Raw genomic sequence first — 18082 nt, 5'->3', positions numbered from 1 at the left:
CATGAACCTAAGTGCTAAAATGCAACTCGTTTCCAGGTTTTGGCTTGCAAAAATACATCATCCCTGCAGCACTTTATATAAAACTACGGACTAATTTTTATTGATTGGAAGTTAATATATAATATATAATTTTATTGCAGTTTTTTAAAATTCCATTTCCATTGTATCAACGACTCTCTGGTTGATTCTCTAATAAATAATTCACTGTTTATCCCTGTTGCAAGTGATCTGTGTCATGTTTTCTTCTACCTTTTGCTAGTTTTGTTCATGTTTTTTGATATCCTATACACTACTGTTCAAAAGTTTGGGGTCGGTAAGATTTTTAAATGATTTTGAAAGTCTCTTCTGCTCACCAAGGCTGTATTTATTTGATCAAAAATACAGTAAAAATAGTGAAATATTATTAGAATTTAAAATAGCTGTTTTCCATGTGAATATATTGTAAAATATAATTTATTCCTGTGATCAAAGCTGAATTTTCAGCATCATTACTCCAGTCTTCAGTGTCACATGATCCTTCAGAAATCATTCTAATATGATGATTTGCTGCTCAAGAAACATTTATAATTATTAGCAATAATTTTTTTTATATATCAATTTAATGCATCTTTGCTGAATAAAAGTATAAATTTCTTTAAAAACAAAAATCATACAGACCCCAAACTTTTGAACGATAGTGTATGATTATTTGCACATTAATATTTGGATTTTACTGTCATTATAGAGTATATCGGACACATATCGTTTGCAGAATGAAGCACACTTAGCACCCGTTTTACACTCTCCAAGAAATACCCTTCAGCATACTGCAAAAAAAAAAACGTTGCTATCTTTGCCTGGGAGCTGGGATTCATTCTGGATTACAGCGAACGAATCATTTGCCCATGCAGACAAAGACATATTTGAGAGAATTAGCATTTTCACACCACTCATTTGCTGTCGGTTTCATGTTGTTTTGTTTGAAACCCTCGAATTTAATACTCCTCTTCAGTCCTGTCCGCCTGTTTGCACGTACAGATTGTGCGCTGCCAAAATGCACAACGCATTCAGGCATGCTTTAGCACACGTGTGCACACATGCATACAGACGTGTGCTCTCACACATCCCCCCTTCAAATGAAGACTCAAACCACTGGGCAATATGGGCGCCTATACGAGCGCTCAGCGTGATACAGATGGGCAGCATCACACCCTCTCTTCCGTCTGGTGAAACCAACACCACCCGCTCAGATCCTATAGGCCTGTGCATATACTCTTTTTGTGCGAGTACGCCGCTGTTTATTTGGGGGTGTGTGCGTGCTAGCAGTGCAATGTTTAAAACATAACCTCCATGCACAATTTATGATGATGCACCATGGCTCTGACAGCGCATGGCTTATTAGACGGCCGGACCCCGAGGCCCTGCTCTTAGGATACTCAGCTATAATGGACAAATGTGCTCCACAGATTTATGTATGTAAATGCAGGATGGGGGAGTTGCCTCCCGCTGCAACGGCTCATGCAAATCTGCACTGAGGACGAAAAAAAAAGACAAAGGAGGGGCAAATATTCCTCGAAATGCCTGGACTTTCCTGTGTGGGTTGCTTTAATTAAAATAGGAGCTTCGCTGTGAAATTATTGTGCGACAAACATCACACATGGCCTGTATGCATCTGATTTGATTTGCAATAATGCTATATCTGGCAAAAACACCACAAATCTCATTAATTGCATCATATTGGAACATACTGAACCATTACGCTTGATTTCAGAAGCTTATCGCCTCACAGCTGTGGAAACTGTGAAATTATTGACCTGAATTAGGAGTGAAACCATACAGACTGCAATTTTTGACTATGATGCACTTGACTAATGTATAATAATAAATAAAAAAATGCTAGGGTGTATACATGCCAAGTCAAAAGAGCCACCATCAAATGTCTGTGATTTTTTTATTTTGTCCCTAAATATGGTTCGTTTATGTGCTTTTCTTCAACTGTTTTATTGTCCATTGGTATAACTGATGTGTGATTTAAGAAAAAAAGAGCACACCTCTTCTTCAGCTTGTTTAGGATAAGCAATATGACCAAAATCTTATATCACGATATGAGTAGTTTTATTTCACGATAATGATATGTATCAAGATATAGTTGTTTTTGCTTTAAATAATGTTTTTATGTCAGCTAAATGTTTGATACCATTGAAATGTTATTATTCTTGTCACCAATTTCAATATCACAAAAAAAAACAAATACTAACCTACGTAAAAGATAAATAATACATAAAAACTGAAGACAAGTAAACAGTCAGTAATAAAATAAGAACAAAGAAACTAATTACAAGCAATAGGACAAAGAAAAAGACCTACCTGAAAAACTTCAAGCACTGGAAATAAGAAATAATTCAAGTAATCAAATGTATAAAAAACACTGCATATCTCCACCGTATATATTTATTCTTATTAAATTGGATTCAGTCAAGAGAATTGAGAGATTTTCTCATTTTTGTTGTTTGATTAATATTAACTCTTTCCCCGCCATTGACGGAAATTTCACTGTTATACAGTAGGGGGCACTATTACAAATCTCCTGATCAAAACACAGACAAAGAAGAAGCAGAAACAAATGATCTCTTATGTAAGCAGATGCACATGTAAAATAATGCGATCATCAAAACTGCCTAACGTTACTGAATGAAATGTCGACCCGGGATGAGCTATAGGACTGTGCAAGCATAAGGGGTGTTGATGGACTCGATCTACTCCATCTGTGTTTTGATAATCGTACTGAATTGGATCCAGATGTAGTCTTTGATACTTGGATACTTGCAAAGATGAGCATTTTGACACATAAGTATGTGTATTTAACCGTTGAAGCTCAATTAGGCGGCAAAAAGAACTCAGTTCAGTACTCACACGCTTTACGAACAGCGGCTTATTGTGCTTATTCTATGCCCTATTCTATGCCCTAAATGTATGTACTGTTTTTGTGAAGAAAAAGTACATACTTTTGAGTGTGTAGCAGAAGAGTAGGCAAGCTTTGGGACATACTATTTTGCGTCTTTAATTTTGTTGCTTATTTGCGTGCATCCTGTCACCATTTAAACTGCCCTGTCAATCATCTTGTCACAGTTAAAATCTAATTTAATTTCTCATCATTTTGGAGAGAAATGTAGTCGCACGTTGATCTGCCAGTCATGGGTCTTTCATGCAGAGAATTCTTGTCATGTGTTTGCATAATAAAAATGAATGACCAAATGTATCTTTATAAAAGTTCACAATGCTGTTGCGGATGAAATATAATGTGGATAACATATCTTTTCGTCAGGTTAGATACTGATTATTAATCACTCAAACCCTTTTATCTAAACCTCTCAATTTAACCATCGGACTCCTCCATGTTTGTAGTTTTTTAACACTTTTTATTTGTGTTTGTAGTTCTAATCAAATGGGTTGTGTGCAATATTAGCCGTTAGAGTGTGCATGGATCTGCACTTCGCATTCTAAACGGAACAATTAGAACATCTGGCTATCTTTGGAATACTACGATTTGGGACACGCCAAGTCTAATTTCAAATACTATTTAGGACGGATAATATGCGAATTGAGATGGCACAACAGTCTCTCATATAGCGAAATGAGTTCTCTTTCGCTGCTTATTACTCTTTAACAATTTAAAATCACTTATTTTTTAACCGCAATGCTTAAATATTGCTTAATATTTTTGCGTGAGAGCAGAGCAACGTCACGTAAACATAACCACGAAAGAAACGTTAGTCCAAAATCTCTACCGGTTGACAAATTTCTAAACTAAAATAAAAAAATAGAATAAAAATATTCATAATATTAATAAATTCTATAATAATACTAAAATACTCAACTCATCAGTTATGTGTCAACGATTTATTCTTACAGGTTGGGTTTTGTTGAAATGACTAACTCAAAGGGCAAGTAATCACGTAGTAAACACCATCGTGAATAAAAAGGTTGTCATGCTATTCAAAACAAATAACTGTTACTGACATTTTATCCATTGTGAGTGTTCATTTAAGCATTTCTTCCTGTTTTTGAACAAAAGTAGGATGACCAAGCATTGAAAGCTGTCTGTAGTATTAGATTTTATTTGTTTGCCTGATTCTTATGTAGTGCTCTAGAACAGGACCTGATTGAAAGCACAGAGCAGCTCCAGGCTCCGCCCCCTCCTGGCGGCGCCCTTCATGCTGTAAGTCACTGTCAGAGGGCGTTTGCATTATCAGTTCAGCTGTAACGCAGCATTACTCAGGGTGTGTGCACGACATGTGCTTCATTATTGTCTGTTTATTTATTCAAAACGCACCACAGTTTAAAGAAACCATTGTTTTCAGGCCACATAAGTCTATAGGCCCAGTATTTTCTGGCTCTGTGGCTTCTCTTCCCTTGTGCCTGTGGATTGGTTCAGGAGCTGGGGGTGACAGGGTGTGGAGAGTGTGAATCTGCCAGGTTTGTGGGAGGCTGGGTGTGAACAAGCTGTCAGAATAACCATATTCATTATATTTTCCATAAAAGGAGCCTCCCCCACCAGCGCTTATGATTAGTTATTCTTTCATATCCTCCAAAGGGATCTGGAAACCCCTACGAATTCAGCTAAAGATACACTTGGACTTTTAGCCGTTTTATTTAGCAGCGTGCGCTAAAGCAAGCATGACTATAGGGTGCGTTAGTGCACACTTTTTCAGCGGTGTTGATTCCGGAAGTATTTTTTCCATTCATTTCTCCCATAAGGGATTTTTAAATAAAAAGTTGGAGCCATGAATCAAGGCAAACAACTACGAGGTGAATCTCAACATTACAATCTTTGATTTGAAGCAAAAAAGTATTTTAAAATCTGACAAATATACAAAGGTGCAGACTTTGTACTTTAGTGAGGGAAAGAACTACAATCCCATGAAGCTTTGCAAACAACATAATGGAGAATGTCGATTACATATATAAAAACGATATATTTTAAGTGTACTGTAAAAATATGCATATGTATACAAATATTTAAGTATTTTGAGAGCGTATGTAGACGGATGCTGCGTCCCAATTCGCCTACTTATACTACGCTCAAAAAACTGCACTCTTTCTGTGACGAAAAAGATAAAATTGTGTCTTTATAACACAGATAACTTTAGATAAATATTTTTTTCAGGTTAAGTGTTGCTTATTATTCACTCAAACCCCTTTATCTATGCCTATCTTTGTAACAATGCTGCTGCAGACAAGAGGCGTTGGATCCAAATGCAGTAGAAATTTATTGAAACAGAACAACTAAAATAACTGTAGACAAGGAGCAAGATAAAGGATCATGAACATGAACATGAACATGAACATGAACATGAACATGAACATGAACATGAACATGAACATGAACATGAAGCTGCAACAAACGCACACAATACAACCATGTAATGGTAACCCTAGACAGGGAACATGAGAAACACTGGGGTTTTTATACACAAGGGGTGATTGGTAAACAAGACACACCTGGGAACAATCAGGAACTAATCAACAAGAAAAACTACAAAGGACTACAAAACATGGCAGTAGGACAGGAAATACAACAAAAGTCCACAAGACAGGGGAACACAGACTGGGATCATGACAATCTTCTTCGGTCACGCACATCTGCCATGTTTGTAGTTTTTTAACACTTTTAGTTGTGTTTGTAGTTCTGAACCGAATCCTCCTCCAAAGCGCAATGGGTTGTGGGCAATATTAGCCGTTAGAGTGTGCACGGATCCACATTTCAAAAATCTACCGGAAATAGTAGACCATCCGGGGACTTTTGCCATACTTTTTTCAACATACTATGTTTTGGGACACACTTATTCTAATCTCACATACTATTTAGGATGTATAATATGCAATTTGGCACGCATGGTAAATCTATTACATCATTCGCAGTGCTTCATGGGAGCAGGCGAAGCTTAAGAGCTCTGTTGGCGCATTTCACTTGTCTTGACTCGCTGATTGGTGGAATTTTCTGCACAGCATCATGGGTAATGTAGTTTTTCCACCATGAATTCCGCTGTTAAACACAACTCTACTTAACTGTCGGTCACACACATCCGCCATGTTTGTAGTTTTTAAACATTTTTTAGTCTTGTTTGTAGTTCTGAAAGGAATCCTCCTCCAAAGCGCAATGGGTTGTGGGCGATATTAGCCATCTTTTGGCACATTTCACATGTCTTGATTCTGATTGGTGGAATTTTCTGCACAGCATCATGGGTAATGTAGTTTTTCCACCATGAATTCTGCTGTTAAACACGATTATTGTAAAACTAAGTTGAAATAATGTGCACTGACGGCTTCAACAGAAGCAAATACCATTGATTAACAACCTCATAACTCACAGTATAGGGCTGTCTTTAGAGGTTTATAAGTTATTGCTAAAAATCAATTCTCCTATGGAGAAAATGAATGTTTTTACTTCCAGGACCCGACTCTTACACTCTACTGCTATTGCTTATTTGGCACATAGTTCTCAGAGTTTGTGCTACAGACATCAATGATTCTATGGATTCTATTTTTAAGCTTTCCTTGAGACTCCCGCTACTTGCATGCTAATGGACAGCTTTATGAAGACTTCAGCGAGAGGGTGCATGTGTTGCTCGGGCACCTGCACTCTCCCACCAATTTCCTTTGTGATAAGTGATGCAGCAATGGTCGTCATGGTTACGACCAGCCTATCTTTAGCAAGATAACATTTGAACGTTTGAAAATGATGACTTGCTCCATGCTGGATGGCTGCAGAGCAACTTCTACAAAAGTCTGCTGCATTTTTGATGAGTGTGATGGCACTTTTGGTGCTTGCAATTCTTTTTTTAAATTATAAAGATTCAAAATCAGTGAGTGAAATATTAATATAGCTATTTCTTTTTTAAAACATATTAATATACACTGCAACCACATAGCAACCACCCAGAACACCATAGTAACTGCATGACAAGACTTTTTTTCTAGCATGGATGGGTTTTAAAACATAAAGTTTATAGGCTGAACAAACTGTGTTAATAAATCAACTCCCATTGCAGTGTAACTATGAAAATTGTACCCCTTTGTAGAGTTTTATTGTATAGTTTTCATTCAGCAGCAGCCTGCTTCAGAGAGTATGAATTATGGATTATCTCATACTGAAACATATTTTAAGCATCTGTAAAACACTGATTGGAACCAATCTAAAGGGGATCTGGATAATATACAACTACATCCAACAATTTTTAAAGATTCATCTGAGGAAGCATTAGCCTGAAAGCTATTGTAACCGGTCCTACTTGACCCGCTCTGAGTGGGATTCGAACAGGAGTTTCCCGCATGGGAGGCGGGTGAGCTAAAAAGGACGGTAAAGACCGCAGCCTCTAGCGCTCCTCTTGAGGCCAGGGGAGTGAGGTTTACACACACATCTCTTACTAACTTGCTTCCGTTACACTCACCCCCCTAAACCTCATTCCCTCCCGGGTCACGGCACCAAATGTAACCGGTCCTCTTCAACCCACTCTGAGCGGGATTCGAATCAGCATCTCCTGCATGGGAGGCCGCACATCTCTTACTAGCTTGCCTCTATCATACTCACCCCCCTAAACCTCACTCCCATCCGGGTCACGGCACCAAATGTAACCGGTCCTGTTCGACCCACTCTGAGCGGGATTTGAATCAGCGTCTCCTGCATGGGAGGCCACACATCTCTTACTAGCTTGCCTCTATCATACTCACCCCCCAAACCTCGCTCCCATCCGGGTCACGACACCAAATGTAACTGGTCCTGTTCGACCCACTCTGAGTGGGATTCGAATCAGCGTCTCCTGCATGGGAGGCCACACATCTCTTACTAGCTTGCCTCTATCATACTCACCCCCCTAAACCTCGCTCCCATCCGGGTCACGGCACCAAATGTAACCGGTCCTGTTCGACCCACTCTGAGTGGGATTTGAATCAGCATCTCCTGCATGGGAGGCCGCACATCTCTTACTAGCTTGCCTCCATTACACTCACCCCCCAAACCTCACTTCCATCAGGGTCACAGCACCATCCGGGTCACGACACCAAACGTAACCAGTCCTGCTCGATCCGCTCCGAGTGGGATTCGAATCAGCGTCTCCTGCATGGGAGGCCGCACATCTCTTACTAGCTTGACTCCATCATTCTCACCCCCCTAAACCTCACTCCCATCCGGGTCACGGCACCAAATGTAACCGGTCCTGTTCGACCCACTCCGAGTGGGATTCGAATTGGCGTCTCCGGCATGGGAGGCCGCACATCTCTTACTAGCTTGCCTCCTTTACACAATCTCACACAAGCCTCATATTGTTCCCTCTTTAAATTGATAAAAAAAAACAGCATGCTTCATTTTTATGCAATGCTTTTTATTGTCAAACAGCGATCAGTTTTCAGAAATCTCAGTTAGGCCAACAACAGAAATCTGCTCAAGTGTGTTTGGAAATATAAATGTATAATGCATCGAGATCTCCATCTAGTTTTAATAATTGAAGTGCATATATTGTGTTAGGAGGTAATTCAGCTGTGCATTCTGCATTAAAGATATTCTCATTTAGGATTTTACTTTATTATCAAAGTGTCGGATAATAATTGAAAGGATTGTGAATGTATAAATATTTAATATCCTTCTTCCCAATTTTGCAGTGCAAACTGAGGCATTTGCACCCAGAAAGCACTATATTAATTTTTCAGTTGCTTGAATAATGAAGGAAAGGCTGTTTGGGGCGGTGCAACTCTGACAAATTCATTTAAAATGAACTAAAGGCTCAGATCTTAGAAGATATCAGATATTTATCTCTGCGTATAGTACAGCACAAGGTCGTTCTTTTGATTCATAAAAAAGATGTGCTGTTTTAGATGCATGGTTTATCTTTACTTGTATTTCATGCACTCATCTGAAGCATTTTGGGCTGTGATATTAGTGCTGTTAACTGTCACATTGGTGGGAATAGACGAATTAAAATTTCACACTTCCGACTTCAATACATGTCATTGTCACATGTACACCACAAGAGGGCACCATGACTCAACAAGAACATTTCGTGTTCTAATGCCAACTACTGTGAAAACAAGTCTTGATTGCAAAATGTTCACGTACACTTTAAAACCAGCCAACAATAAGATATCTGTATTACATTTTTTTAAACTTCTGCCATCTTTGAAATGACGTCAATAGATGCTCTTGCTGAGATTTGGGTCCACACAGGCTTGATTACTTCAGCAAAAAAGAGGCAGAGAATGATGATATAATAATAATAACTAGATAAAAAAGTTCATCAAGACAAACTTTGATGAGAAGCCTTGAGAAGCCTGACCAGAAAGTTTGAAAGTTTTCAGTTTGAAGTAGTTTAAAGTAGTTTTAATCCTTAAAGTTTGAAGGTTTTGAAGGCAATACAGTATATCATAAAACAGAGATAGACAGATTGATAGATAGAAAGATAGACAGATCTTGCTAGCATGTTTTAACATGTTACCATGCTTTATCACATTGCTAACATGTTTCTAACATGATTTAATGCTTTGCTAACAAATTTTAGCATGTTGCTAACGTTACTATCATGAATTAGCACAACGTTAGCATGTTTTATTTAGCATGTTGCTAGCATGATTTAACATACTGTTAATATGAATTAACACATTGCTAACATGTTTTAACATATTGCTAGCATGTTTCTAGCATCAATTAGCATATTGCTAGCACGATTTAGCATGTTGCTAGCAAGTTTCTAGCATCAATTAGCACATACCATGTTTTAGCTTGTTACTAACATAACTCAACAAATTGCTAACATGTTTCTAGCATTAATTACCAAATTGCTAACATGTTTTTAACATGAATTAACACATTGCTAGAATGTTTTAGCATGTTGCTAACATGTTTTAGCATTTTGTTAACATGATTTAATGCTACTAGCATGTTTCTATGTTTTATCATGTCGCTAACATGAATTAGCAAATTGCTAACATGTTTTTAGCATGATTTAACACATTTATCATTGAATTAACACATTGCTAACATGTTTTAACATATTGCTAGCATGTTTCTAGCATCAATTAGTACATTGCAAACATGATTTAACACATTGCTAGCATGTTTCTAACATCTATTAGCACATACCATGTTTTAGCTAGTTACTGGCATGAATTAGCAAATAGCAAGCATGTTTCTAACATGACTTAACACATTGCTAACATGTTTTAGCATGTTGCTAACATGAATTAGCAAATTGCTAACATGTTTTTAGCATGAATTAACACATTGCTAACATGTTTTAGCATTTTTCTAACATGAATTAACACACTGCTAACATGTTTTAGCATTTGGCTAGCATGAATTAACATTGCTAGCACGAATTAACAAATGTAAAACATGTTTTAGCATGTTGCTAGAATGAATTAGGAAATTGCTAACATGTTTTAACATTTTGTTAGCATGTTGTTAACATGTTTCTAACATGAATTAACACATTGCTAACATGTTTTAGCATTTTGCTAGCATGAATTAACATGTTGCTAGCATGTTTTAGATTGTTGTGCCCCCTCAATGAAAGTCTATGGGAATATGGGATTGTTTGTAAGTCCGATACGGGAATTCCCAAAGTCAGAGTTAGAAAAGATATAGGCCTAGCACACCAAGTCAGAACAGTCTGAAGGTCTAACCCGAGTTTGGTAGTTGTAGCTTGAAAGCCCTAGGAGTTAGAGTCAGAAATTGTAGTCTTAGTTGAAGAATAATACGTTTAAATAGCTTTCTCAAGCCAACATAATAATAATAAAGTGTGTTGTGATTCATGTCGTCTTTAAAATGTTTTTGTTTAACCTTGAATGATCAAATTTCTCTCTGTTTTACAGCACCAGCGAAGAACCAGCGATACGACACCAAGCTGCTGAGCTTCTAAAGCGAATCTGGACGTGAGCTCTGCGTTAAGGAGCTCATACATCAGCGCGAGGAGCCGCGGCCTCCTGTGGTCAGTAATATGTGCTGTGTGATAGTCTAGGAAAGGGTCCTGAGCCCGCACATCGTTTTTTTCTCTGCGTCTGTCTGTCAGGTTTTCTTCCCCGCAGGCGTCCACACTTGATGGCCTTTATGAAAATATCATAAATTCAATCAGGGCCTGCAAATTTCATGAGCCGTCCATCTTCCTCCTGAATTTCTTAACGGGGTGTCAAAACAATCTGCCGTGTGACGTCTGACAGTCCGCGCGGCGAGGAGAGAAATGTCTGGAAACCTCTCTCTCCATCTCCCCCTGCCCTCCCACCTGCCTGAAAATTTGAATTTCATATCATGGAAATATTGAGATACATGCAGACAGTACGGTGAGGCTTATAACCACGTTCTGTCTGTCAGGAACTGGTTACTGTGCTGCTAGTCATGCCTTTCAACAACAAATGTGCCATATATATGTGTCTGTGTGTTTATATATATATATATATATATATATATATATATATATATATATACATACACACACACACATATATATTATATAAACAAACTTTTATGTTAGATGCAATTAATCGATTTGACAGCCCTAATATATATATATATATATATATTTATACAACAGTTCTTTCTGGTTTTCGAGGGCTGAGAGCTGTGCGATATTTTAGTGATAACAGCACTCCTACCCTTTCACCATTTGATGCGACTCCGCTTGATGCGACTGTCATGGCGGCCGAACAAATCCACCGTAATTTTTGCAAGTACTACACTTGTTGTACCACGGACTGTATTTTTAAGAGTTTTCAGGCGAGAATGTAGTTGTTTAGACTTGAAATATGTGACTCATATTTAATCATAGCGCCTATTTTACAATTTGTTTAGACGTTTTCGGAGATGCGAGCTCTAGGCGGCCGTTCAGTGCTCGTGTACCCGCCGAGAACAGCTTCATCTCGGCCAGTGTTTCGGGGATTTGCCGCTGGCTCTTATAGTGGTTAAACGTGAGATATAATTCATTTTAGAGACATAAAACGGGCAATCTTTGTTCCTATTAATCTATTACTTGTTCCTGAGCAAATCGAATTGGGCGTTGTTAAATGTAATAATTTAATATTAAGGCTATATTTAACTTACATCCCGCAGAGCACTGCTTTTGTATGTTTGACTGAATTGTGTTTATTTCCTATTGTCATTTATAATGACTAATTTAAATACTGTTGTTCAATAAATATTATTTTATATAAATAATATGCTGTATTTGGTATTGAGAATATAGATATGGATTGAGTGAAAGTTACATTAATACGCCATTAGATGGCGGCAAACTTTAGGAGTGAATGAGTCAGTGAGTCGCAAGAGACTTTTGAATTGAAGGGACTTTTGTAAACAAGGACGTTGTTTTAGCATTGTTATGGAAAATTCCCTTAACTGTATGAAGGATGAATAAATAGTACTATTTAATTGCATTATTCATATACACTATCATTCGAAATATTTGGGTTGTTTAGATTTTTTTATGTTTTTGAAAAGAGTCTCTTCTGCTCACCAAGGCTGCATTTATTTGATCAAAAATACAGTAAAAATAGTGAAATATTATTAAAATTTAAAATAACTGCTTTCTCTTTGAATATATTGTAAACTGTAATTTATTCCTGTGATCAAAGCTGAATTTTTAGCATCGTTCCTCCAGTCTTCAGTGTCACATTTCTGATTATCAATGTTGAAAACAGTTTTAATATTTTTGTGGAAACCGTGATACACTTTTTTCTAGATTCTTTGATGAATATAAAGTTCAAAAGAATCTTTTTAACATTATAAATGTCACTTTTGATCATTTTAATGCATTCTTGATAAATAAAAGTTTTAATTTATTTTCAAAAAATGCCACTGTAAAAAAAAAAAAAAATCATATTGTTTAAAAGTGCCATTTAAAGGCGTCTAAAAAAGGTATAATGTAATATACATTTCTGCTCAAAATATATATTTATACAAAATCCTACATTTCTTTTAAAGTCACAAAACTGAAGCTGGTACATTATAAACCTGATTTTGTTTCCCACTGGTAAAATAGGGTATTTTTCGTAAGATGATCCTAGTCGATTCCAGTGATTTCTTTTACAAAATTTGTGCTCTTTTTGCCTCTCTTTTTCTAAGATTAGTGGAGAAACGGCTGGAGGGGGTTCAGAGTTAGGAAGGGTCCTCTGCGGCCAAACACTCAGCCAAATGAACCCATTAATATTTTAGATTAATGCAAATACCCACAAAAATGAAGAATAATTGCCTAAAATCAAAATTCAATTAATGTTTAACACAGACGAATCATCTCTGTACAAACCAGGAGGGAAATACTGTAACCTCTGAGGAGCTTTTCAATAAACCTGCGCTGATAGAACAACATCTCATATGGGACAAGAAACTTTATAAGTGATAATATGGTGCTTTAACTGTCTAATTTCAGTCAGACATCAGAAAACGTGTCCTAGTGCCCAAAATACTGCTGTAGGCGAGTTTTAGCATTTCAATTCTAGTAACAAACAAGCAATAACTAAAAATAAATGACCTCAGAAGATGTGAAGACCAACATTTTTTATCTAAAAACTTAGTGATGGATCATCTGTGGTGAAATGTTGTGATATAATTATTTGAGGAAAATCAGGAAGAATATCCGCCGCTCATGAAGATACTGGAATTAAACAAAGCAGTAAACAAACTATTGATTTTGTGTTCATTGTCTGTCTGGGTTTCTTACAATCGGAGCTCTCTTGGCTTGAAAACAAATGCCGAATTTCCCCGATTTTACCCAGGGGACGACTGGCGACCGACAAACCGGCAGTCTGGAGCGCATTTCTCTGCGATATTTCCTTCAGGTTTGGGGCTGGAGGAGAAAGAACTGACACTGAGCCATCTGTTGTTGTGTTAAAAACAAAGCGGTGGTCCTTTTCCCTGATGCCTGACATGGCTGGGGTGTCTAAAGTGTACTATGAAACATGACAACAACATATTAAAATTATTAGCATGAGCCATAGTAACTCTAGATTTAGACATCTTCTGAAAATGTCAGTGTGCAAACCTTTTACAAAGTCTTGATGTTGTTTTTTGGGCTCTACTAGAACAGGTTTTCCTGCTTGAATGTTGATTATTTTCCTCATATTCTCCATTGTTCAGCTCCTCTCTTCCCAGTCTGTCAGTAACGCTCTGTTTACTTCCTGTCTCTATGAAGCCCCTCCTTCTGAAATGCATAATGTGCTCTGATTGGTCGGCTGGAGCAGTGTGTTGTGATTGGTCAAGCGCTTTGAGCGTTTTTGGGAAATGTCCCGCCCCTTACCATAACCACCAGTTTCAACACACTACTAACTAACTCAACCAGGCCCCGCCCCTTTATTCTGCGTATGAATTATTTAATATTGTGACGTGTTCGTTCCTGGAAGAAAACTCAAAATGGAGGCGTTTCAGAAACAGTGACACTGATATCAATAACTCACGCTGGAGAGACTTTGTGCTTTATGACCTTTATCGTGCTCAAACAGCAAGTTTAACATGTAAAAAAGCAGAATAGGACTCATTTAGAATAAATGTGATTTTTAATAATATATAAAAACCAAGATAATGAACAAATGTTTACCTTTGCTGGAATCTGCAATCGTTTCTTTCTTCTCATCTTTTATGTGGATAAACGGCGCCCCTAGTGGTCAAGAAGCATTTGGCTGGCAAGTTTTGGACAGTTTTCCACGTTTTATAAAAATAATAGTGAGTGAACAAAACTATTATATAACACTAAAGGAAATATGAAAATGATGTAGTGACCAAAATATGTTTAATAAAGGAAATCTCTCTTATATTTGAGCTGCTTCTTTGTCTAGAAGATTCCTGCTCTTCTCACTCTGATAGACAATTGTTACAAACATTAAGACAATTGTTGTGTATTACACGTTTTCTGAAATGTTATGTTAAAATATGCAAATTATGCATTACCTAATTAAACATGCACTCATTTGCATAAACGTCCAGCACAGAAATCTAAACACTGGGTAAAGCCAGATTAAAAATTCCTCACACTGTCCGACACTTCAGTCATGTCATTCTCTGTCTCTGCTCAGTGCGATTCATCAGAATGGAAGTCTGTGGGATTTGTTGTCCGAACCTGTCGATGAGGTCATTCCTTTACGGCTGCCGTCACCTGCTGCGTCGTGACCTCCTGACCTCCATCACAGCCAAAGCAGATTCAACCCTTTATCACAGAGAGGAAATCCATTAAGCCCGAGACAATGTCCTTGACCGTCCTACATAGAGGACTGGAGCAGCACAACATCCCTTGATTAAACTCACTGTGACAAACCAACCTGTGGACCACTAGATTATCATACTACTTGTCATGCAGTGTATAGTATGCACACTGCACATAGTATGCAAATGACTGGATGACTAAAATGTGCAGTACAACAGACAAAACAGTTTATGTGCATGTGTAAATATGTTGGCAGTTCAATATATATGTGTGTGTGTGTGAATATTTCATGCTAGTAGTATTCAATTCCACAAACATCTTGATTAATTTCTAGTGTGCAGCACACAGTATCACCACTAGGTGGTGTCATTGACCATCTTATTGAATAAGACGCTGTTAGTGGGATTTTACAGCATTTAATTACACTTAAAACTATGGGACACTCTCTTAAACACACGTAAAGAGATCTGTAAGTGTGAAAATGTGATTTTATTTATTTTTTAATTTCGGGTCTTATCTGAATCAGATATCTGAGGCTATATAGGCTAAAACACACAATGAGCTCCAGTCTTTAGCAGTCCTGGCTTTATTAAATAATAAATAAATTTATCAAAAGAGATCTTCCTTGAATAAAGTACAGCTTCATATTCCTAGTAAGTGTCTGTAACACAGAAGGAGTGATTATGGAATAAAGAGAGTTCTCTGTAAGATGTGGAGATCACGAAAATCTAGTATTTGGCGCACTCTAGTGGACATAATGAGACATTAATTATTATGAATAAACAGATAATATGAATAATATTATGTAAAGTATTAAAGGGATAGTTCACCCAAAAATGAAAATTCAGTCATCTAATACACTGGATGGGACCCCATTTACTTTCATAGTATTTTTTTTCCCATACTATGGAAGTCAATGGGGCCCATCAACTGTTTACCGACATTCTTCTTCTTCAAAAAAAAAAAAAAAATGTTTGTGTTCAGAAAGAAATTAATACAGGTTTGGAACAACTTGAGGCTGAGTAAATGATGACAGAATTTTGATTTTTGGGTGAACTATCCCTTTAAATGCTCGAGCTCTTTAAAGCAGGATGGATTCTGATTGGCTGTCAATAATTTTACCGTTCATCCGCTGGACAAAAAAATCGTGATTCCAACGATATCGTTTCTCTACATCGTTATCGTTATAGTTGTGATGTGTACTTTGCTATTCTTTCATATTTAGAACAATTTTAGAACTTTTATCATCCTTGATGTGAACAGGCCTTCAATGTAAACATTTAAATTCACTCAGAACACATTAGCAATCACATAGCAACACCTTGGCAACCACTCAGAACAGATTACCGTGGCAAATTTGCATGACTAAGCACACTTTCTTCAGAAATATCTAGTAGGACCTCACAACTTTAAACATTATAAAATGTTGTACAAAACAATATTTGGAGTCATATACAATATAGCACAATACAGTACAGCATAATATACACAGAATATAAACAATGTGTATAACTGTTACCAGGTAAAATGCTCGTCTAACTCTAAGAAATTGATTAGTTCTATAAGCCAAAACAAAACCAATATAAACGGTTGATTCATTCGGAGGAATTGCTCAACAGCGCCCCACAATCTTCCATTGCAAATCACTCTGTGGTGAAAAATGGAACTGCAGCGCGCTCTCGTTATCTTACATAAACCTCACTTCAAAAACGATATCAATCCGCTTCAGGTATGCGTGTATTAGTATAATGTATTAAATTAATTAAAGTGTAAACGTGCTCATGTGAACAGCCTTTATACAGGCTAGTTCTGTTGTGTTTGTTTTGTTCTGAGAATAGAAATGACTTTGTTTTCCTCACCAGAATTCCTCCACAACATTCTAAAACAACATTCGGATGCGATAAATACTACATTAAGATAGCATTCTAAGCGTGCCTGTCAATCAACATTAGAGCGCCGCCCTCAGGCGGAATAACTCAAGGACCTGAGGTCTCTGCCAAAAGAGTTAGAATATAAAGTTACAAAATATTTATCATAAACTATATTGCTAAGACACAGAATCTGCCCTACCTCTGCCATTGAACATAATTGCAATTGAGGCATAATTAGTCCATTAAGATGCTATAGTTATCCTGGTCAACTTGGCTTTAAGTCAAGAACACCAGTTAAACTTCAGTTCTATTTGGAGTTCTACACAAAATACTTTAAGACTACCGTTGTGAATAAATGTCATGAATTTGGAATTTCAACTGTGAATTTCAACCTCAGATATGTAATTGATATGAGTGCATACAAAGATCTTTTTTACCTTCATGTAGCCTAACGGTAGCTAATATTCATAACAACAAGAGCAACAGCATCCAAACATACTGAATGGCTACAACCAAAGGGATTCATAATCTCATTATTGAACATACTATATTATTGTGTTTAACAAGATGTGTATCATGTTCAAAAACAGACAAGTGCTCTTTAACTTTTCCAGCCGAACCTGTTGTATGAGTAGCATAATTCACATTTTTGTGATGTCACAACCACCTTTGTTTATTTTAAGTGTTTGTACTAACTACATTGTATACTGCATTTTTCTGCAAGGGTTTCTGTAAAGTATTTTAACAACAAAAGCTGTGAAGTACACAGCAACACATAGTTATGTGCTTATGTAACGTATATATAAAATATAACAGTCATAACCTCCATCTGCACTGAAACCCATTGGAATTAGTCTAGACATTATTATAGTTTATGAGCTCCAGCCTTTTCAGTTTCAACCACCACTAATAAGACTAGAAAACTTTATTAATTAATTAAAATTCTATATATTTTATCGCCAATATCTGTTTATACATCGTCTCCACAGATCCCTAGTACAATAAGGGCTCGTTTACTCGACAATATAAAAACGGAGAAGTTTTTTTTCTTCGTTT

General features: G+C 37.0%; 1 long non-coding RNA gene across 1 annotated transcript in view; it reads left to right on the top strand.

Annotated features, from left to right (window-relative positions):
• LOC127520501 (uncharacterized) overlaps positions 1–15712 on the top strand; it is a 28893-nt gene extending 13181 nt beyond the window's left edge. Inside the window, exons 3-4 of the long non-coding RNA XR_007932137.1 lie at positions 10843–10958; positions 15028–15712. This is a non-coding gene — a long non-coding RNA (uncharacterized LOC127520501). The remainder of the gene's footprint in view (positions 1–10842; positions 10959–15027) is intronic.
• The last annotated feature ends 2370 nt before the right edge of the window (positions 15713–18082 follow it).

Source organism: Ctenopharyngodon idella, chromosome 10 (assembly GCF_019924925.1).
Source record: "Ctenopharyngodon idella isolate HZGC_01 chromosome 10, HZGC01, whole genome shotgun sequence".
Classification (NCBI taxonomy): Eukaryota; Metazoa; Chordata; class Actinopteri; order Cypriniformes; family Xenocyprididae; genus Ctenopharyngodon; species Ctenopharyngodon idella.
The sequence above is the reverse complement of the archived record's forward strand: the minus strand, read 5'-3'. Positions and strand labels throughout refer to the sequence as shown.